The sequence below is a fragment of the Myodes glareolus genome, chromosome X, assembly GCF_982192425.1.
Source record: "Myodes glareolus chromosome X, mMyoGla1.1, whole genome shotgun sequence".
NCBI lineage: Eukaryota > Metazoa > Chordata > Mammalia > Rodentia > Cricetidae > Myodes > Myodes glareolus.
This window is the reverse complement of record NC_142053.1, coordinates 43,312,360-43,336,543: the sequence shown is the minus strand read 5'-3', so window position 1 is coordinate 43,336,543 and position 24,184 is coordinate 43,312,360. Positions and strand designations below refer to the sequence as shown.

The window sequence follows — 24,184 nt, the reverse complement described above, 5'->3', positions numbered from 1 at the left end:
GGATATTACCATCTCTGAGCATGTCTGCCTCAGGGAACAAAGAAGTGGAAACATTGGAAATGTGCTTTAAGCAACCATTAGGCAGGTAGATTGTGACCTCGGTAGCAGGGTGAAGCAAGTGTGGGAATTAGCATGGAACAGTGTTTCCTTGCTTTCAGTTTAATCAGGAGCAATGTGACCAGAATGAGAAATGGAATATACATATTAAAGACGACTGGAACTAAATTTGTGCATACATAAGTAAGTATTTTTGTATATACAAACAGAGACTGCAGCTATGGTCACAGAAAAAAAGCAAGTGACAGTCATTTTAAAAATTCTTTTAAATATTGTGTGTGGTAGTGGCACACACCTTTAATCCCAGCACTCGGGAGGTAGAGACAGGCAGATTTCTGTGAGTTCAAGACCAGCCTGGTCTACAAGAACTAGTTCCAGGACAGGCTCCAAAGCTAAAGAGAAGACCTATCTTGAAAAAGAAAAAAAAACACAAAAAATTCTTTTAAACAGAAACACTGACCTGCAAATCAATTGACACATAGATCACTATGAAACATCACAAAGTGAAAAGCAGAATAAAACTACCCAGCCCTACGTGCTTGAACCAATTAAGAACTGTCTAGCTCCTCAAACCTCTGTCTTTCTCCTTCTATCCTCCCTGCCCTCCAAAGAGCAGAATTGCCTCCTCCCCCACTTCTCCTACACTCCCCAGTTGGAGCAGGGTAATTTCTGGAGAAATTGAATTTATTAGGTGTTTTATGGATAATTATAGTTGCAATATGCTTGAAGTCTTTTTATTAAAGCAGTTATGAGGCAATTAATCTTGTCAATAAGTTCTAGAGTGAATGTGTGTTGTTTTTTTTTTTTTCTTGTATTCTCCATGCTCTTTTCTCCTGTTAAAGTCTCTGAAAATATCTGAATCTGCTTGTCGGGTCTGATGTACATTCAGGGAGCTGCTCATAGCACAATTAATTTCTCACCCAAGGAAGCCAAAATGATAGAAGAGTCTTCACTATCTTCTGCTTTTGCACTCTTACTTGATTATTTAAAAATAAAAAGTCTGTGTAGTCCATTAGTCCTTTTCCTCTCATAGAAAACTTCTCTCTGAGCTGGGTGGTGGTGGCATACACCTTTAATCCCAGAACTTGGGAGGCAGAGACAGGCAGATCTTTGTGAGTTCGAGGCCAGCCTGGTCTACAAGAGCTATTTCCAGGACAGGCTCCAAAGCTACAGTACAGAGAAACCCTGTCTCAAAAACAAAGAACAACAGAAAGAAAGAAAGAAAGAAAGAAAGAAAGAAAGAAAGGAAGGAAGGAAGGAAGGAAGGAAGGAAGGAAGGAAGGAAGGAGAGAGAGAGAAAGAAAGAAAGAAAGAAAGAAAGAAAGAAAGAAAGAAAGAAAGAAGGAAGGAAAGAAAGAAAAAGAAAGAAAAGAAAACTTCTCTCTGAATTCAGAGACATTGGCAGTACTACTGGGTAACCACTAGCAAAGTAAGGATCTCTCTTTTTCCCCACACTGAATATCTGTGTGCCTTCATTTCCAAGAATACCTGAAAAAGTACTGAGTTTACCATTCTGTGAAATGTGGTGATTACCATTAGAGAAAACAAAACATGATATCCTGTGTGCATATTTCCTTTAAACAGGATTCACTGGAAGATTTGGTTTATAACACCAATTAAGTTGAAATTTCCCTGAACTGCAATTTTAGAAACCTAACAACTTGATATTTGCTTTTTTTTTCATTTTATTTTTATTTTACTTTTAAAAGAAAACAAACTATACTTTTTCATTTCACATAGCAACCCCAGTTCTCACTCCCTCTCCTCCTCCCATTCCCTCCACCTACCCCCTCAGTGCACCCTCCATCCACTCCTCAGAGAGGGTAAGGCACATTGCTATGGGGGAAGATCCAAGGCCCTCCCTACTGTATCTAGGCTGAGCAAAGTATCCGTCCAAAGAGAATAAGTTCCTAAAAAGCCAGTACAAGCAGTGGGGACAAATTCTGGTGCCACTGCAAGTGGCCCTGCAATCTGCCCCAGTCATAAAGCTGTCACCCACATTCAGAAGGACTAGTTTGAACCTATGCTGTTTCCTTCCCTGTCTGGTTGGAGTTGATGCGCTCCAATTAGCTCAGGTAAACTGTCTCTGTGTGTGTCCCCACCATGGTCTTGACCTCTTTGCTCATATTCTCACTCCTCCCACTCTTCAAGTGGACCTTGAGTGTTCAGTCCAGTGCTCTGATGCAGGTCTCTGCCTATGTCTCCATCTGTTGCTGTGTGAAAGTTCTATGTTGATATTTAAGATATTCATTAGTCTGACTACAGGGCAAGGCCAGTTTGGGCACCCTCTCCTCTATTGCTTAGGGTCTTAGCTGGGGTTATCCTTGTGGATTCCTGGGAATTTCTCTAGTTCCAGGTCACTTGCTAGCCCCATAATGGCCCCCTCAATCAGATATCTCTTTCCTTGCTCTCATCTCTGTCCTTCCTTTGTCTTGACTATCTGTCCCTTCCAAGTTCTCCTCCCCCTCCTCTTTTCCCCTCTTCTTCCTTTTCCACTCTCCCTACTCCCCCCACCCCCATGTTCTCAATCTTGTCAGGTGATCCTCCCTATTTCCCCTTTCCAGGTGGATCTAGGTATGTTTTTCTTAGTTTTTGCCTTGTTACCCAACTTCACTAGGATCATAAACTATAGGCTCAATATCCTTTGCTTTCCAGCTAGTATCCACTGAGAAGCATCTGTAAAGCAAAGGACACAGTCAATAAGACAAAAATGTAGTCTACTGAATGGGAAAAGATCTTCACTAACCCCAAATGAGACAGAAGAGTGATCTCCAAAATATATAAAGAACTCAAGAAATTAGACATCAAAATTCCAAATAACCCAATTACAAAATGGGGTACAGAAATAAACAGAGAATTCTCAACAGAAGAATCTCAAATGGCCAAGACACGTAAGGAAATGTTCAACATCCTTAGCCATCAGGAAAATGCAAATAAAAACAAATCTGAGATACCATCTTACACCAGTCAAAATGACTAAGATCAAAAACACCAATAATAACTTATGTTGGAGAGAATGTGGAGTAAGGTAAACACTCTTCCATTGTTGGTGGGAATGCAAACTTGTACACCCACTTTTGAAATCAGTATGGTGGTTTCTCAGAAAATTGGGAATCAACCTACCTCAGGATCCAATAAAACCACTCTTTGGCATATACTCAAAAAATGCTCAGTCATACTATAAGGACATTTGTTCAACTATGTTCATAACAGCATTATTTGTAATAGCCAGAACCTGGAAACAACCTAGATGCCAAATGGATAGAGAAGGTGTGGCACATTTACACATTGGAGTACTACTTAACATAAAAACAATGGCATCTTGAAATTTGCATGCAAATTCATGGAACTAGAAAAAACCATCCTGACTGAGGTAACCCAGACCCAGAAAAATGGACATGGTATGTACTCACTCATAAGTGGGCATCTGTTTTCTTAATAAGTTGTGAAGGAACTTAGATATTTCATCACAGATTGTAGTAAAATAGCTCAATCCATCTTTCTGTGTGTAAGAAGGGATGAATATGTATATATAGTGGTTGGTAAGAAAAATATTAATATATATAATATGTTACATAGTTTCTGTGTGCATAGTATTTTTAAAGAGCCATACTGATAAATGTAAACCCCCTTTTAGCAGAGCAAACTGTGTACTCCTTGCTGGATTTTAGTCTGTGACTTACATGTAACTTCCCAAGAACATGTCTGCTGTGTGAAGAGAGCACCTTTGCTCTTCCTACTGAACTTATGAATGCTTCTGTCCAAGGCATTCCTTAAAGCAACATGGACAGATTGCAGAAAATCAAAGGAAAAGCCATTGTGGACCTCAGTCAGGTCTTTAATCTTCTTAGGGATCTTGTTTTCTGTAATTCAAAGATAATGTCAATGATGACCATTATGATCTATGTGGACAAAATGGCTGGAGAGATATATGTGACAAACTAGACCTTGTGTTAGGAGTGCTTTCATCTTTATTTCTATGGCTGGCTGAGTCAGATGGGGATCTCCATTATTGACCTTGATTTTCTAGATATACAGCCAATTCTGAAAACTTTAGATCTACTAGTAGACACATGTTCCTCTTATATCTAATTTTTCCTTCTGCATAGTTTTGCCCTTTAGCTGCCAACTCTGCTGAAGGCACTATCCATTATCCATTTGTATTTTTAAAGCTTCCATAATTTTTAAGTGAGCTATTGCAAAGATATAATTACCTGCTATCTTTATCTCCTGGAAGCTATTTGTTGATGCCGGAATCTAAGAATGAGAAACACTTTCCCAAGCCATCCTCTGAACATTAGGCCATCTGGAAGAATCATGCCTACTTTGGGGCAAATCAAAAGGGATGGTTCTTGATCAAAATCAGTTCCTTCTCTGGCACTGCAAGAAATCTAATTAAAATCATAAAAGTTTCTAGTTTATACTATTTTCTGAAGAAAATACTGTTGAGACACCTTCACTGTTTAAAAGATAGCTAGAGTTTTTTTTTTTTCTTATTATCTGCTATTTGGGGGCCCACCACCCAACTCCCAAATAATTATACAGATTTATCCTTACTTGAATACCCAGGCTTAACTTTGCTTATTTCTAGCCAGTCTTTCTAAAATTATCCCATCTACCTTTTGCCTCTGGGATTTTACCTTTTTTTCTTCTGTATCTCTTTTTTTCCTTCTTACTCTGTGGCTGTGTTGCTGGGTTGCTGATACATGGTGTCCTCCTCCCCTCCTTTTCTTGTTCTCTCCTTCTTCTCTCCTATTTATTCTTTCTACCTGGCAGCCCCACCTATTCCTCTCCTGCCTAGTTATCTTGAACAACCTAAAAGTTTTCCTGACCGTAAGAAGATTTAAATACGTGGTTCTTGATTGCCTAGTGTCAAGAACTGATTGGCAGAACTAACTGGCCAAATATTAAGTATTAATGCTAAGTTGCTGGGTTTTAAATAAAACAATATTTATTTGAACAAACTGTTCATTGTAAATATAACATTTTTGAAAGGATTTCTTCATCTTTGAATGATTTATGACCACTTTGAGAAGCTGATAAATGATATTGATTCTCTTTCCCATATATATATATATATCATAAGTGTATATGAAATATATATTTATATATTTATCTAAAATATTTGTATTATATACACTTATGAATGATGCACCTATCTTACAAATTCCCATCGAATTGAATACTAAAATAAAATGATCAAGTACTGTAGCTTAAGGACCCTTGGAAGACACAACACAAACAGAGATATCAGAGATGATGGCAGTGTATTAGATATTTTCAACTTTTCCTAGAAATACACAATAATTCAATCATTTATCTGCCAATATCTTTCTTTATCTGTCATGTATTTAAATATGTTACACAGTTATCAATGCCAATGTTTCTAATCTAAATTTTTCAAAAATATCTAGCATGTTCTTTTTCTTTTTAATTTTTGAGATTATAATATTGTTACACAATTTTCCCTTTTCCTTCCTTCCCTCCAAATCCTCAGACACCCTCCCTTGCTCCCTCTCAAATATTTGTTAAATGTTACATATAAGATTTTATTTGTTTGCTTATTTTTTATTTTTTTTGTTTTTGTTTTTTGAGATGGGGTTTCTTTGTAGCTTTGAAGCCTGTCCTGGAACTAACTCTTGTAGACCTGTCTGGTCTCAAACTCACAGAGATCTGCCTGCCTCTGCCTCCTAAGTGCTGGGATTAAAGGTGTGTGCCACCACTGCTTGATGCATATAAGGTTTTATATATATGAAATCCTATATATAAGTACATCCTGCTCAGTCTGTATAACATTACTTGGATATATGCTTTTGGGATGACTATGTGGTAATAGATCATCAATTGGTGTGCTATATTCTTCTCTGGGGAAGACTATTTCTCTTGTTCTCAGCATTTCTTAGTTGTTTGTAGTTACTTTGTTTACAGTTAAGGCTTTATGAGCATTCCTCTGTCAGCATTAAGGATGTCTGCTGCTGTCATTCTTGTTCAAATAATGTTTACGCAGTCATGTTGGTGAGACTCCTTGGAGTAGCTTCTGATATTTCTAGAATATACACTGCCACAGCAAATTCGCAGTTCCTCTGGCTCTTAGAGTCTTTCTATCTGCTCTTCTGTAATGATCCTTGAGCCTTCAGTACAGTAGTTATATTGTAGATACACTAGTTGGGACTTACTCCACAACTCTGTGTTTTGATTGGTTATTGTTTTCAGTAATGCTCTCTATATGTTGTCAAGACAAGTTCCCATAATGAGGGATGAGGACTATACTTACCTGTGATAGGGATAAGGGCAAATGTTTAGAATGTAGTTAAGGATTATGCTGGTCTAATAGATAATTGGTTGTTGTAGGTTCTTCTCCAAGATCCATGACTTCACTAGTCCAGGGGAACTGCCTCAGTTTCCAGTACTAAGTGTGATTTTCTTCTTGTTGATCAGGTCTTGAATCTAATTAGAGAGCTTTGGGTACCTTCATGGTGTTCACACCATTACTGCATGCTTAGGTTTATTATGCCATGCTGGTCATTATTATAAGTTATTTTGTAAATACATAGAGATAGATAGATAGATAGATAGATAGATAGATAGATAGATAGATAGATAGATAGAAATAGTTTAAATTAAAAATTTCCCTCTTGGTTGCTAATGCTCCCTCCAAGAGCCATAGGCCATCTAAGATAAAAGTCCTCACATAAAGTGTGAAAAGTCCTCGTTTCACTTGTTGGTCCAAAAGACTCACAAAATATTATAAATCACTACTATTTCTTTCCAAACCCCTACTTCTGTATATATGGCAGGTCCGGTCCCTACTGCTGAAGACACCACACGCTTTCAGACACAGGATCTACAGGTCCTCCAGCCTGGTTCTGACCTGAAAGATTCCTCCCTGAGGACTAGCTTTCATGATGCTAGAAGATGCCAGAAAAGCATCCGAAGGACGAAAGTAATCAACAGTCCAGCTTAGCCTGTGTCTTTTGATTTGAGAATTGAGGCAATCATTATTTAAAGTTATAATTAGTGAAAGGTGTATGTTGAGTTCAGTCATTGCATTGTTTAGTTTTGATACTGTTTGTTTTCTTGGTAGTCCTTTGTGTTTTGGCATTATGGCTTCTTTTCCTTTCCTTTTCTTCAGGTATTTGCTCTACTTATTCCTCTCTTTAGACAGAAGTATTGATTCACATATTTTATGTAGAATTTGAATACTGTATATAAATTTGTAGAATGTTTATATTTGGACAAAATTTTTTTAACCTTCTTAAACTGTGGCAGATAGTTTTACTGGGTATATTTAGTCTAGGTTGACCAACAAAGTCTTTTAGAATTGAGAATGCATTGACCTAGGCTATTCTTGCTTTCCATGTTTCCAGTGGGAAATCAGTTCTTATCATTGAGTTTACCTTTATATATGACTTGTGGCTCTTTTGCAGTTTCAATACTCATTTTGTTGTTGTTCTGTGTACTTAGTGCTTTACCAATAATAGGTATTTCCTATTCTGATCTTGTTTACTTGGTGTTCCATATGCTTCTTGTATCAGTATAAATATGTCTTTCCTAAGTTTTGGAAATTTTCCTTTTATGATCTTGTTGGAGACATGGTCTACATCATTGATGTGCGATTTTTCTCCCTTATCTATGCCTATAACTTGAAAGTTTGGACTTTTCATGATGGTTCACATTTCCTATATGTTCTCTTCCTATGTTTTAAATTTTATTTCATATTCTTTGCTTATTTGGCTTTGATTCTCTACTTCAAGTCCTGATATCTATCTGCTTGATTCATTCTACGTACAATGATTTCCTTTGAGTTTTCTAATTGCGTTATTGGGTTTTGATTCTCTTTTCGTTTCAGTTTAAATTATTTTAAATGTTTCTCTTTATTGAAGTTAATTTTAAACTTTTTAATTGTTGTTGTCATTTCCATAAGCCTTATGCTTGTGTTTTATTGGGCAGTGCTCACTCAGGTCTGTTAAAGACCTTTAAGTTCTTTAAGTTCTTTAAGTCTCTTTAAGTTCTTTCTCCTTAAGTTTATTGAACTGTTTCCTCAAGTCTTTTTAAATTTATTTTAATTCTTTGATGTACTTTATAATTGCTCTTTTAAATTCTATGTTCTGGAATTCATCTAGGTAATTCTAATGGAAAAACAACTCTGTTGGCCTGGTGGGTTTTCAGATTGGAGATGTTATCTTGATTTCTCCTGTTTGCATTTTTGTGACGAACTCTGGGCATGTAGACTACTTTTGTTATTTCTGTGTCTGATATGCAAGTTGGGGAGAGAGAAAGAATGTGTGGGTTAGGTTGTGTATGTCTCAGATGGACAGAGGGGAATGGATTGATTTGTAAGGAATGCATCCTGGTCCTTGCCTGGAGTTTGGGGATAGATCTGGGGAATGAGAATTGTGTGTGGAGGAAAGGATCAGGTGGAGTCACTCAGCAAGACCCTAGAGAAGGATGTGCAGGATCTGCCTGGGTGGAGAGGTTAGCTGAGCCTTGGGATGAGCCTGTGGGTCTGGGTCTGGAGCAGGCGGGGCAGTTACTGTGGGAAGACTGGAAGTTGAATATGGTATAGACAAGGTTGGCCCAACTAGGCCAGAACACTGGGTATGGAATCCAGGCTCGATTCTGGGGACACTGGAAAGAATGTTCGGAGTTAGGGCAGAATCTGTACTCATCTGGCTAAGCACTGGAGAAATCAGCATGTTCATTTAAAAATTTCAGGTTTTTTTTTAAAAAAATGCAACTCTATGAGTTGCTTTTCTCATTACTGTGATAAAATAAGCACACACACACACACACACACACACACAGAGAGAGAGAGAGAGAGAGAGAGAGAGAGAGAGAGAGAGAGAGAGAGAGAGAGAGAGAAACTTTATTTTGGCTCATAGTTTAAAAGGACATAGTCTAATACGGAAGGGAAGGCATGGCAGAATTCATGACTGTTTGCAGCAGTGGAAGTAGGAACAAAAAGCTCTTTGCTTATACCACGGCAAGTAAGAAAGCAGCGAATTTGGGCCAGAACCAGGTTGGGCTATAAATCAGAAGACCTTCTCCCTATATCTCACTCCCTCTGTTAAGATCCTATTTACTAGGTGGTCCCACAATATCCTACATCACTGGCCTCAGCTGAGAGCCAAGTTTTCAAACAGATAAGCCTATAAGGAATTTTACACTTCCAACCCTAACCTGTTTATTTCATTAGCAATTAGCAACCTGAATCCCTGATCTTCGCTCTCTGAATGCTCCAGTTTAGTGAATATTTTAATAGTCGCACCAAACTGAACCAGCTAAGGATTTGGAAAATGAAGCTCTGACCAAAAGGGCCATTGTTTCTCTAGCATAATCAGATATTGCTGCAAAGGAATTTTCTTGTAACTCAACTTTTATAACACTTCTGCCTCCTAAGACTTAGAATGTTGAATCATAGTGTAGTGTAGCCGACAGCTTCTCGATCAGAGGCCTTTTTGTGTGCATCATAAGAGCTACTTGTTCCTTGAAGATAGCTTTCTTTCCTCTAAGTGTATCAAAGTTTATTTGTTTCTTACATAGACTTCGCAGTAAACGTCTCCAGAGAAGTGCTGACACGTTCTTTCATCTCCCTTTTCATAGTCTTTTGTTCCTAATTGATCTTGTTGCCTTGCCCATCCTTTTAGCATCTTCCTTCTCTCGGGCCTCCAGAGCACTACTGCTTTTTGGTTGTATTCACAAGCTGCCTGTCTTCATTCCTCCTTGAAGTGTATACGTATACGCCACTTCTTCCCTCTTCAGTCCTTGCTCTCAAGTGGTTTCAGTAAGTCGCATTCTGCAAAGGCCCATTCCAGTTATTTCCTTCACTTCCCTTGCTGTCAACTGCCTATTTGCACAAATCAGAGGCCACAGAGAACCCTATACATGAGACCCGACAGGATCCCACACAGGGGACATCCTATCTGTTCTCCACGCCATTATCCAAGTTCACCCTCATAGAAATCTTCTGTGCTGATAGTTTCTATGTATTGTGGACAATTGTTTTCATCCATAGCTGATAGGAGGGATTCCAGAGAAAATGATCATAATGGATATTTCCCATTTGTATTTTCATTATCTATTATGCCAGGTTCACCATACACCTGAGTACAGCTCATTAAACTAGTATATTTTTTATTCTTTTGGACTCACTGTGTAATTTGGATAGAATGTATACTGCATGAAGGCTTCTTCCCCATATTTCAATTCTAAATTTAAGCAAGTGACAATAATCTGTTCTATTCATGTTGTTGAAATATAGTAATAAAAATACTGTTGAAATATATTCATTGATGCTAAAATTACTGCTGGGTACCTACCTCCTTCATTTTCCGTGCAGTCTGGAGAAAGGATTCAAAGTGCTTTTCTTTCAGTAAAGTTGAGATTTCACGAGGAGCACAGGCTAAGGTTTCATGAGCGGCAGGGGCCAAGGCCTCCCTTGCAGTACACAACATCTCCTTTTATTGCACCTGGCCCTTACTTGCTCTTTCGCCAGTCTCATCACCATTCCACCTGTGTCCCCAAACTCCAGCCATATTGAAGGACCTGAACTCAGTCAATTCAAATACTATTTTGGTTGCCTTATAATTTCCCAGTTCTTCCCATTAGTCCATTTACTCTTTATAATATTAGTTATTATGGGGCGTGTGTGTGTATGTGTGTGTAAGCTTTGTGTCTGCTCTAGAATTCCCACAGTGTTCCAGGAACTACGGAGAATCAAATTTTTTTACATGGTTTGCATACCATAGTTTGATGACTTCTTCAAAGTCACTGAGATATTACACACACACACACACACACACACACACACACACACACACACACTTTTCCTCTTTCGAAACTCAGTAAGTGATTATTCTCAGTCACAGTTCAAAACAGGATTTCCCTGTTTATTTTTCTTTTCTGAGTTTACACCCTATGCAAATCCATTTTTGTTTTTATTTCTCTTTCATGGCTTTTCTCTCCTTCAGATATTCTTAGTTTCAAAGGATGGGACACAGTGAAAATGGAAAACCTGTGTTCCTGTTTATCTCTTCATATATCAAGGGCAAATGCTTTTCTCTGCATTCCACTAAGGTTTGTCTAATCTGCTACAATGTACTGGAACAGAAGGTAATATTATTCATGCTTCTTACTTCTGTTTTCTTCCTTAAATCCTAAGTAAAATTATAGTATAGTCTTCTGGCCATAGTGTAGTCGCTGTTTTCTAGATCTCTTTCTCAGAGAATGCCTATCAAAATTTTTATGATACAATATGTATGTTAATTTATGCTAGATTTCTCATGAGGCTTCATGAATTGAATTAATAGAGGTACAGCACAGAAAAGTGTATTGGATGTTTTGGGACACACTTATCAGGACAGTGGCAGCTCTAACTGTAGATCTTTTCATACATGCTACTTATTGAGAACTGCTAATTTTGACAAGCGGTATTTTGAGTACAGACAAAGTCTGAGACCTAGTCAAGCCTGTATTCAAAGTATTTTAAAAGGCATAGATACTGACACACATGGTCACATTTATTCATTGATTGGTTAGCTTGATGGTTCTAATGATATGATAGTAGTATAATTATATTGGATTAAAATGCCTGTGTCCCAGGTTTGCCATTAATTCCTGAATTCATCACTTAGAAATCATTTCTCCTGTCTGGGCAGCAATTGACCTTAATATTGAGTATTAATTATAACCTCAGAATACTTTTGTCTGGTTTGCCTCATAGTTATTGTATGTCTTAGATTCTGACAGTGTTGCTTTCTATGCCTTATTTGATCTACTAAATTAAAGGAAATATAGCATGTAAAAGTTCTAACATGCAGTCAATATCCATAAAGATAAGAGAGGGAGAACGGAAGAAAGTAATTAAAGAAGGAATATCAGAGAGAGAGGAGAGAAGGAGGAGAGAAAACAGAGAGGGAGCAGGAGGGAGGGAGACTGAGGAATGATAACAGAGCCTTAAAATCTTTAGGGGCTCAGTCTTCCTCTGACTTTGAGTGTTATAAATCAGGCCTTCTATTTTTCCTTGTCTTACTGTTTATAGAAGATTTTCTTCAGGGTTTCTAAATTCTTTATCTCCTATGAAACTTAGTATTTGGAAAGAAGGATGTGTAGTCTGATACTTAATGATTGCTTTACAAGTAATCACATTTATTTATTGAGATCACAATCACATCATTTCCTCTTCCCTTTTCCCCTCCGTCAAAACTCTCCCATATACCCCTCCTTTCCCTTTTTCAAATTCGCAGCCTCTTTTTTTCATTGAGTGTTGTTCTATGCATATATATTTAGCTCAGGTATCTTCAAACCTACATAAAATACTACAGGCAACTAAGGATTTCTGAGAGTGGGAGAAAGAGTCTTCCCCAGGAAAGAATGCACCAACTAGTTAGCCAGTGTCAACTGCTCAGTACTTTTGACTACAGCCTTTTCCTGACCCGAATGAACCACACAATCAGATATCGTCTTTAAAGGGGAAATGAGATTCTTCAGGGAACCCAATTTTGTGCTCAAGCCCCAAAACACTCGTGTCTTGACTTAAATGCAGGAGAGCAAAGTTAGGGGAAGATTTTGAATTAGGTTTTACTCCTAACAAACTGGATTCAACAACCTACTGTAAAACATAGTAGCCAATGCCCATGTGCCTTCTTCCTCTTGAGCTGTATAAGGGAACACCAACTGTCTTTCCATCAGTGAGTTCCTAAGGGCCTTTGTTCCTTTCTCCTTTTTCAGCCTGCTCTTGCCAACCACAAGTCATTCATGATAGGGTACTCATGCTGGCATTTTTATTTTAACTGTTGCTTTGGGGAGTTGGTTCCTTTATTTCTTTGAACTAGGCTTTCCAGCTGGGAAACTGTGGCATACTGATCTGCTCTGAGCTAGTTATGGATGTCCTGAGCTATTGATCTCTCTAGGTGGTCTGGTAGCTACTGGGGCAGCTGGAGTCCATGAACAGTCTTTGCTTCTGGCCATGAGTAAACTTACAATTTGACTGCAGTGTGTCATAGAAACATTATTGTTTTCCATCTGCCCTGTCCTAGGAAAGTCAGGAAGTACTGTGTTAAGATCACTAGTTATCAAATGTCTTTTAACTCTAGAGCTATGACATATACATCAAGTTAAAAGTGAATATTTTGTGTTGATACCAGTGAACTGTATCATGATGAATGATTATGAGGATTTTTACATATATTTTGACCATGATTTCATTTCAAAGTGTATCTCCTTTGAGTAAAATGACAGCCAAATTCTCAGCCTTGATGTCCTTTCGCCAACCTTTAATCATGTTAGAGAGCACAGCTGAGGAGCCATTATGTGTAGAAACAGAATTGAAACCCCCTTTTTTCACCTTCAGCTCTATAGTCTGCAATAGCTCATCTCTGGAGACATAGCCTTCAGCGACTCTGCACTAGGGTGGCAAGCTTGCCTTTCAGATCTCCCCGTGACTTAGTTTTCCTGACACAGTGTTATCTGTCACCATTGCTGGCATTAAGTTTCAGGGTAATTTCAGCCTGATTTTCTTTCTCCAATATGTTGAAAAGTCACCTAGAATCAACATGACAAATATTAATAAAAAAGTTCTTTTCAATCTCCATGGTGTTTATATATGTATATATTGCCCCAGGTGAAATTCTTTATGATTTCAATGGATATAAAATAAAAAAAACTTACCCCTATCATTTGTCTTATATCTCCCTAGGCAAAACAATTGCTTATAATTTGGTATTTTGTATATATACTTCCAGAAAAATCTTTGTATACATAATTATTTGTATATAATATGCCAGAGTACTTTCTTTTTTCATATATATATACACATATATATTACACATATATATATATACGTATACACACCACACACACACACACACACACACACACACACACACATATATATATATACATATCTATGTTTTTACCATCCCAACCAAAGTTTCTCTTCCTTCCTCTCCTCCCAGTCTCCCTCGTCATCGATTCCTCCTCCTCCTCCTGTTTCTCTTCAGATACAGGCCGGCCTCACAGTCTTGCTATATCAAGTTGTAGTGAAATTAGGCACCTCCTCATGTATTAAGGCTGAACAAGACAATCCAGTATGAGGAATGGGGTACCAAAACAGGGGACAGAATCCGCTTTTAGGAGTCCTACAAAAACACCAAGTTGTACAACTGTAATATATGTATGCAGAGAACTTAGGTCAGTCCTGTACAGACTCCCTGGTTATTGGTTCAGTCTCTGTGAGCCCCTATGAGCACAGGTTAGTTGGTTCTGTGGTTGTTCTTGTGGTACCTTTGACCCAACTGACTCCTACAGTCCTTCCTCCCCCTATTCCACAGGGTTCCCTAAGCTTTGCCTAAAGTTTGACTGTGGGTCTCTGCTTTCGCTGATCTGTTTCCTTCAGTTGCTGGGTGAAGCCTCTCTGATTACAGTTGGGTTAGGCACCAACTTATGAATATATCAGAATACCATTAGGAAACATTTCATTACTGTTTTGCCTTTTGTGTTTGTTTCTACCCTAGGTCTCTGGGGTATCCTGTCTCTGGGTCCTGGCCCTCAGGTGAGTTACCTCTCAGTATGTGGGTCTCAAGGAGGTACCCCAGTCCCTCCCCTGGAAGCCTATCCTGGTTACAGGAGATAGCTGACTCAGTTTCCGTGTCCCCTATCACTAGGAGTCTTAGTAAGGATCTGCCTCCTAGATCCCTAGGTGTTTCCATTGGTCTAGGTTCCTAGCTCGTCTCAGAGATGCCCCTAGATTTCAGTTGTATCTGTATCCCTCTATCCTTCCCCCACTTTATCCTTCTTGTTTCTATTCCCATCCTCCACTAGCAATGTCCATTCTATTTTCCTTCACAGTGGGAATCATGCATCCTCCACTTGAGCCCTCCTTGTTATTTAGCTTGCAGCACAGTTACCCTTTGTTTTATATCTAATACCCACTAATGAGTGAGTACATACCATGTTTTTCTTTCTGGATCTGGCTTACCTCACTCAGGATGCTTTTTTTTCTAATTCCATCCAATTGTCTATAAATTTCATGATGTCATTGTTTTTAACAGCTGAGTTATATTCCATTGTGTAAATGTACCACATTGTCTTTAGCCATTCCACAATTGAGGGGCATCTAGGTTGTTTCCAAATACTGACTATTATGAATAAATCTGCAACTAATATCGCTGAGCAAGTGTCCTTCCATGCAGTTTTGCATTTTCCTCATTTTACTTAAGAATGTATCTTGGTTCTGAATTCATGTGATCACTTAGCATTCTCCATGAAGCTGTACAAAGGTGGCAAGGTATCCTATGGAATAATAATACCGTATTTATTTGATTTCTCTCCTAGTGAAAGGATCATTTATGTTCCTTTCAGTTATTTGAATAGTAAAGAATTGACACTATTTGAATGTTCAATTATAAGTCAACTGCATTTTATGATGAGGTATGATGGAGTCATTTTCAAAATGGTATAAGGACATATTAAGTGCAGTTGTAAAATATTTGCTCTGCATTTTCACGGAAAAGGCAGTTTACAAATGACTTTGAACAGTTTGAGTCTTAATGGAAAGGAAATAAAAGCCTGTACGCTTACAACACGTCTGAAAGGATGTGCACTGAACTGTTCAACTGTCATCAAACGTTCTCCCTAGGTAGTTGGATGATGATATTTTACTTTTTATCCACTTGGCTTATGTGTGTTTTTTAATCTCTCAGCACTAAATGTACACTGTGGTGAGTAGTTAGAGAAACAATAACATAAAGGGTACATTTTTAAAAGCAGTGCCCTTCCTGTGTCACTGTAGCCACACTACTGTTCCAGCAGTTCCGGCAGTTCTGATGTTACTGTGATAGGGGACAGAGATCAAAGCCATAGCCCGTGCACCAAAGCATGCCACTATGTGAGCCTCTAGTCTAGTCAAGCAGAATGGGGGAACATTGTGTACCGGAGAGGCTGGAGACCAGTGCGGGGCTTCAGGTTAATAACCTTTTGCATTTTCCACAGATGTTGTTGATAAGAACTGCATCAAAGGATACATTGCTAAATATGCATATATGTGTGTCTGTATGCATGTATGCATTTATATAAAAATCAGGGGAGACTTTCCAGAGGAAGTAGAGATTTGATGGAATACAGAAGCAAAGTCAAAATTGCAGATAGAGGAGACTTCTATTCATGCAAGCCCTGTTGGCGCTTGCTAAGGCAAGAGTAAGTTCTTTGAGGTTAGTTTGGCTAGTTTGTCATGCATCAAAGTGAATTGGTGAATGACTCATGCCATGAGCCCTGGATAAGACATGTGTAGGTTCAGATCTTATTTCTGTCACCTGGTGAAAATTTGCTTCACTCTTTGAAACCTTAATTTTCTGATCTGCAAAATCGGAATTATAGTAACACCTACTTCGTTTTTATAGTGCTGTGAAAAATACCTAAAATAATAGAAATCCTGCATAATACAGTGCTTGAAAGGCTCATGGTAAATTGTCAATGCTAATAGAACAAACTGCATCACAGATTTACGGACATAGTTTATTAATGGTTATAAAAATATCATGTGTGTGTGTGATTCAAAATGCTCAGAGGCTGAGTTGTTTATTTAAAGATCACTATTATGAGGTATCAGAAATGTTTATAGTGTATAGAAGAACTCAAACAGGTGTCTGAATTTCCAAATAGAAGAAAGGACAAAATTGCAGAATACTAGAATATTGGCTTTGGATTTAAGATGACAAGAATTTAAGTCCTTGATTTTGGCGTATATATTTTATAAGGTTGGTTAAATATCTCTATAATAGTAGATATAATTTTCCTAATCTGAATAATGTGGGTAATGACACAAGGTATTTCTTAGAATTGTTAACATTAAAATAAAATGAAATAATTTAAATCAATTGCTTATTGCCCAACATCTAGTTAGTGCTCAGTTAATTTACTGAAAAACTATTGGTCGAGCATATACACGTATTCAGTTTTGTGCTTGGTGATGAGAGTACATTGATAGATGAGACATTTATCTTGCTCTTTTGTAGCTTAATTTTTCAACCAATGAAAAGCATAACTACCTCTGTTTAAAAGGTACCCTTTCCTATCTGTATTCTCACTGTCTCTATATATTTATTAAAATTATGAATATATTCACTTAAAATGTATAATTGAAGTTAAAAGCCTCCAGGTGAAAACACTTGAGTTGCTTCTGAGTGCCATCTAAAGGATCGAGAATGACTCTTTTTCCTATGGAATGAAGTCCAGAGGCACTCTTCATCATGGTTAGCAACTTCCATATCATTGTCCTATGGGTCATCTTTTCATGCATCCTAGTGTTTTGTTAAGTACTGAGGGGCACTGTCAACCAGCTTAGGGTCCTTTTAGACCATTTCCTTAGAATCACTTAAATATTATTTTTGGGTATAATATAGTATAAGTTCACTTCAATTTGCAGAGAAGATATAATTTTCTGAGATTGTAAATTACTCTACACCAAAGTCTATTAATGGGTTCATTCAGAGCTAAACAATTATGTATTGGCATTTAAAATGTTATCTATTCTTCCTAAGTCCTCCACACCTTGATTTGTATTTGCTCAAGACTGTTTAAATAATATCTGGGGAAATGGCTTAGGGTTTTGAACAAACTTGGAATGCATTGTTATTTTTACATTTTAATGACCCAATATAGGCATTGTTTGACTTTATGTTCATTAACTCTATAACATGTTATTGGTTTTATCTTGTATTTGGATATAACAGTTCTTATATTACTATCATGTAACATTAAGTATTTTTACACTAATATCTACTATCAGCTAGCTATTATCCCTCAGTGTTGCATTTAGTCTTAGCAGATGCTAATGCAGACTTCTCTCCTTTTAAACTCAAATGTGATTGTGTGAATCGGTGCAGAGGTCTAAATCTTCAGGTGAAGGAACTCAACCTTGCTCAGACTGATGCCCATGCAAGGCTGCCTAATGATTAGGAACACGATTTGAGTCATTTCTTTTTGTGGGTCCCAAGACCCCACCAACACCTCAGAGACCTTCAAAGTGAAAGATCCTCAGAATGGCAGAGACTTCATTTAGAAGTGTGGAGAGCTTTGTTCTCCACACCATCAGCTACACACTGCATGCGTATGGCAATATGGCAGACCAGGAGAGCTGCTGAAGAATTTGATTTTTTGAGCAGATATTCATAAGCCCCAGAATAGATAGACTATCTATAGAATTGTATATTTTTATTGATTTATTTGTATAAAGGAACTTCTGATAGAACAGTCCACAAACATGTTTTCAGGTCAAGGAAATTTGGAGAAATACATTGCATGTCTTCTGGGGATGTGAAAACAAACAAAAGTTACCCAATAGATAGGGCAAGCTGATGATGCTATTTCTGGAAATATCCTCATACAGCTATCCATATAGTACTAGGTGCTACATGATAGTAATTGTTGGGAAACAGGCAATGCTTTCTGACTCGCCCATTAAACTCCTACATTCTCCAGCCAACTTTCCTTGTGCTTCCTTTATCCCATATTATCCCTTCATATTTCTTTCCCTGTATCTCCTGTTTTTATTTTGATTATTTACTGACATATTACTTAGAGACCTGCCATTATGTTTTATTAAAAAATTTACTTTTCATTTTACATACCAACCCAAGTACCCCCTCACTTCCCTACTTCTGCCCCCTCTTTCTTCCCTTTCCTCATTTGCTCCCCAGAGGGCTAAGGCCTTCCTTGGGGAGTCAACAAGGTCTGCAATACCAACTTGAGGCAGGATCAAGGCCCTCTTCTTGTATCAAGGCTGAGCAAATGGCTTTCTGGAGCCCATTCCCTATGGTGGGATTTCTTGCTTGACTTTGACATCTGTCAATGTTAAAAGCCTCTCAATCCCTTTTGCTCTGGGAACAACACTAAGTACTCTCAAAAAATGAAAATGATATCTTTTGTTTTTGAGATATCTTAGGAGATATCTTAGGAGATATCAACTGTTTTCTAGATCTAGACTGGGCATATATGCTGATTATTGTTAACATGAGCAATCTACTTGCAATGAAATGGCTGTGCACATTGCATGCCCATAGAAGGGAGAGTGAGTACTCAGTGAATTACAACTACTCCATTTTCAGTACCGACAATGTGCCAAACAGAGCTCAGCAGAGGGAGAAGGAACGCAATTGTAATTCCCTGAATAAAACATGCCATTGTTCAGCCAGTGCTGTTCTACTGGGAGGATATTGCACAATTTTAAGCATTTTTCCACACTACCTTCTTTGCAAAGCTGTACAAGAATTAGGAGGTTTGAATTCAGCTCCTCACGCAGCCACTGACTTTCTATGGAACTTGGAGTAAGTCACTTGACTTCTTTTAGCCCTCAGAGATTTCACTGTGTGACCTAGAGTGACCCTTCTACGCTCAGGCTGAAATTCTGCTATCTATCTGACAGGATTGCTCCACCTTGATGCTGGCTTAAGAATGATAGGAACCAGGAGGTCTAGAAGATACACGTTTTTTCAAAACTTGTTTGTTTTCAGAAAACGTTGCCAAATGTTACTTGGGAGTAGAAAGAATGACAGATTTGCAAATGGAAACTGATTGCAAGTGCGTGTTTAGGTGTCCATTTCTATACTTTGCCCCTTTGTCTAAGCTCCAGCATCACTCTGCTCAATGAATATTTGATTTTGAAGCACATTTGTTCAGAGTCTGTTTACATTCTGGGTGTAGGCTTTGGTGTGCTAGTCAAGAGAACAATGTGTGAAAACAGAAAAAAAACCCACAGTAATCATGCAACTAGAATTTACACATGCCCTTAGCTCCACTTCTACCTAATAGTGGTTGTGTAGGGACAGTTACTTTACATATGAAACAGCGAAAAGAACAAGGCTTAGAGAGATTTCATACTATGCTTTAGATCACATAAATAACTGGAAGAGCCAGTCTTCAAATCCACTACCACGGAGACTCCAGAATACTTAATGAGCAAGGCTTTCGTTAATCTGAAATTTAAAAAAAAAAATAGGCAATTCATTGTAGAAAGAAGTCTCTCACTACAACCAGATGAGCATTTGCTTGACAATTCTCTGTCTCATGCTAGCATTATGTAGAGGCAGTAGGTACAGACTTGTAACCAACTAAGAGTCATCTCCACTCAATATTTACTATTCTCTATGACCTTCTTTGGAAACTGTATTTACCAGGTAGCTGGTAGGAACAAAGAAGGAGGGTTTCTTGAGTGGCCACAGCAGGTAGCTTATTCCAGAACAATCAGTGTACACAACAGTCAAAAAGCTAAATCCCCAAAGCTGAGGAACTTGTCCTTGGCACTTCCTCGCCCCATCTCAGGTTCCTTGCCTCCTCTCTCTGGATTTGTGAGGAACCTCATGTACATATGCCACCTCTGGGATCCCAGGGATCTTCATGCTGACACTTTTCTATGGACTTACCATCTTCAGCACTTCTAAGTACTTCTAATGTTTTCATTTCCTACTCCTCCTGTTAATACCTCCTGATGCTGTCTCTAATTTACTACTCTCTAAATAGCAAACCACTATCAATAGCTATCACTTTTTTACTGATGAGGATCTGCCCTATATATTTGTCAGCAGTGTATCATTTAATTCAGGACCATTGCCTTAAACAATCCCTACAAAAGAAAGAACAATCTAACCAGGCAAACTGGAAACCCTGGCTATAGGCACACTAGTGGGCACATATATGAGCATAGATTTAAAATTATAATTTCACCACTGCAGAATCTTCAGAACTATTGTAAAAATCCCAGAAGGACACACATTATAAGACCCTAAAAGACTTTTGTTCTTGCTAAGAATTGAACCTAGAAACTCACCTATGCTAGGCAAGTGCTCTACCATGGAGTTATATTTCTAGCTCATCCCCAAGTGTTCTTTCTACTCCCTCCCATTTGCCCTGTCATTTCTTCTTTCTATTCCTCTTACTCAGATTCAACACTTTTTTTTTGTTGCTTCCAGAGTTTACATTCATTTGTGAACCTCACTTCATCTATTCTCAGCTGCTTCTGACTTTCAGTACTGCTAAGAGTCCCAATCTTGCTATGAGATTCCTTCTGTGTTGTTCTTTCTTCTATCAACAAATACTGAGTTGTACAGCTATTTCTTCCTAATGGAAACAACCTCTCCTCTACAGGAAGGAGGGAAGAGGGAGGAGGGAAGAAGGAGGCTCTTAAAACTTGGGAAGCTTTAGACACTTACAATGTTCTAAAAAAGCAGTGAAATAGACAATATTCATAAGGCCCATCATCAAGCCTCTGTAAGCAGCAGATGATTGCTAGTGGTGAGAAGAATCATTGCTAGAGCTACCTGCCAGTCTTTCAAGGAGCTGAGAGACGGTGACTTTTTTGAGTCTTCACCCAGGCTGAATGAGTGATGCCTTCTGACTGATCCGTGCTCATGTAACTATCTTTTCACTCATGTTCCTGTAAATCACCCCAGTAATCTCACTGATTAGCTGAGCTAGGCTCCTGTAGGATTATTGTTCCTTCAGTCTGTCACAGATGTTTATTCATGACTCCCCAGGAAAAGTCACATAACAGATTGCTTGCCATATGTCCACGCTTTGTTTTCACTGTCTTCTTTACCTCCTCCTTATCATCCACTCACAGGATGGACTCGTCATTTATCATGCCATCTGGGTAAGACAGATAGCACCAATTGTGTTGACCTTATCTAATCGATGAGGAAACTGAGAATCAAGTTCCTTAAGTGACTTATAGAGGAGCTATACAATCTTTCCTCCAACAGACAGATATTTCCCTAGGAATACTAGTTACAAATAAAAGAAAGGGTTGAGATCTCCTGAGAAATGTGAGGTGGCTTCAGGAATATAATATTGACTTGCAGTATGATTTTATGGTTGTTTTACTAAAGGAACAGGACTAAAAGGAAGTGAGCAGGATTAGAGAGGTCTTGAAGAAAGACCTCTAACAGAGCTCAAATCTGTGTTCAAAATGAAAAATGAAGTGTGTACTATATCATTAAAATGTAACAAAGAAAATCACCTACCATGCTGAGATAAATCTATGTTGAGAACCTGGTAATTTTTCTTTCATCAAAACTCTTGTTTATGAGTTAGACATTTCTAATAAAAAATTGAATAAAAAGATAAAAGCACATGCAAACAGCATTTAGAAGTTAGGTTGAGAAGAATCTACTGTTGACAGATCTCTATTCTCAGTACTTGGCTTTATAATCTATAATCTATGTATAAATAGCAGTTCTACACTTTGATTGGCCTACTGTTTGGCACATACTACAAATCAATGAATGGTTTTAGACAGTTATTGTATTTCAGTGATTTATTCTGGATATTCATTCAATGCAGTAGTCTGTGCTTTACACGTTAGAAACAGGTAGAAGGTAGTATTTCCCAATATCTAGATGGAGTAAGCTTTTACACATATCAAGAAAATACCAGGGTATTAGATGATTCCAAATTTATTCATATGTTCAAGGCCAGCCTGGTCTATAAGAACTAGTTCAAGGACAGCTTCCAAAGGTACAGAGAAACCCTGTCTTGGTGGGCCTGAGAAGGCAAGCTTCATGGGAGGAGGAGCTGATTGAGTTCAGGGACATTGGTGGACTAGGATTGACCAGGGTAGACCTGAAACAGCAAACTTCACCAGAACACATACAGGGGAGCAACCATAGAGTGAGTGAGCCAGAGCCAGAGACCCCGGAGGGTCCAGATGTGAATCTGGGACATTCAAGGGTGTAGACCCAAGCCAGGACCCCTGTAGATCTGGACATGAGTCTAGGACCTCAGAGGAACTAGGCCCAAGCCAGGACCTCTGCGGGACTGTTCATTAATCTGGGACCTCCAAGGGAGTAGGCAGGAACCAGAGATCTCTGCTGGTCCAGGCGTGAATCTGGGATCTCAGAGGGAATAGGCCTGAGCCAGGACCTCTGTGGGTCTGGGCATTGGTCTGGTACATCAAAGGCAATAGGCAGGAATCAGAAACTTATGCTGGTCTGAGTCTGGGACCTCCCTGATGGAGTAAGCCGGAGCCTGGTCTTCTGCAGGTCTGGGTGCACCGGAACCTGGGGAGTAGACCAGAGCCAGAGTCCTTTACAGGACCAAACCCAAGCCAGGGACTTCTGTAGAAGCAGATACAGACCAGGGACATTAACAGAAACAGGTTTAAGCTGACAACCTAGGCTAGAGCAGACCTGAAACAGCAAATTCCAAGAGAGTGAAGCAAAGCCCGGAAGTGCTGAGTGATCTCCAGGAACACTGAGTGACCAAAGGGGAAGCTAGAAATGTGGCACTGACTGTAACACGAGGAACAACCATCTGAGCCTTAGATTCACTGGCACCTAGAAGATTAATCAACAGAATCACAGATAGCCCCAACCACACCTATTAAAAGAAAAGATGAGTAGAAAAGGTTGAGAATACATGCAACACCACAAAGAGCAGCACAACACCAGTAAAACCTAAAGATCCTACAACAGCAAGACTTAAACAACCAAATATAGATGAAGCAGAAAAAATTGACTTAAAAATAACTTGAAGACAATGTTTGAAATTCTTAAAGAGAAAATGAGAAATTCCCTCAATGAAATGGAAGAAAAAGCAAACAAAAAAATTGGAAGACATCAACAAATCCCTTTAAAAAAAAAAGAAGAAGAAAAAGCAATCAAAAATATGAAAGAAACTATTCAAGACTTGAAAACTGAAATAGAATCAATAAAGAAAACAAAAGCTGAGGGAATTATAAAAACAGAAATCATGAGTAAAGGATCAGGAAGCACAAACGCAAGCATGAACAGCTGAATACAAGAGATGGAAGAGAGAATCTCAAACGCTGAAGATACAATAGAGGAAATAAACTCATCAGTCAAAGAAAACATTAAGTCTAACAAAAGCTTAACCCAAAATATCCAAGAAATATGGCACACAATGAAAAGGCCAAACCTAAGAATACTAGGAATAAAATAAGAAGAAGCTCAACTCAAAAGCACAGAAAATATATTTAACAAAATCATAGAAGAAAACTTAAAGAAACCTAAAGAAAGATATGCCTATGAAGATACAAGAAGCTTACAGAACACCAAATAGACTGGAGCAAAAAAAGTCCCCTTGCCACATAATAATCAAAACACTAAACATACAGAGT

At 38.4% G+C, this 24,184-nt stretch overlaps 1 protein-coding gene across 2 annotated transcripts in view; it reads left to right on the top strand.

Moving 5' to 3' along the window:
* Rtl4 (retrotransposon Gag like 4) overlaps positions 1-24,184 on the top strand; it is a 389,540-nt gene that overhangs the window by 239,283 nt on the left and 126,073 nt on the right. The window contains exon 3 of one of the 2 annotated variants that reach the window (XM_085684322.2): positions 14,571-14,608. The exons of the other annotated variant lie outside the window; for it this stretch is intronic. The gene's annotated coding sequence lies outside the window, so the exon portion shown is untranslated. The remainder of the gene's footprint in view (positions 1-14,570; positions 14,609-24,184) is intronic. 2 annotated transcript variants of the gene reach the window in all.